We start from the raw sequence: 248 nt of genomic DNA, 5'->3' as shown, positions 1-248 counted from the left end.
CTCGTTTCCCGCGGGTTGAGCCTTTGGGTGCTAGGGCCAGCAGAACTTAGGAGGCCTCGAGATAGGATAGCAGAAGTTGGTTTCAGCCCAGATACAGCAGGCAAGGGATGGAGTAGTCCTACTCTGGACTGGGTGAGGTTCTGGGAACTCGGGCGCCAATGAAACAAGGCAGACTGAAGGCGCCAAGCAATGGTAAGCCGAAGCCTAGTATCCACGTCCAGGGAGTTAGGCAAAAGAGGCATCCAATG

Source organism: Rhinatrema bivittatum, chromosome 7, assembly GCF_901001135.1.
Source record: "Rhinatrema bivittatum chromosome 7, aRhiBiv1.1, whole genome shotgun sequence".
Lineage (NCBI taxonomy): Eukaryota > Metazoa > Chordata > Amphibia > Gymnophiona > Rhinatrematidae > Rhinatrema > Rhinatrema bivittatum.
This window is presented reverse-complemented; position numbering follows the sequence as displayed.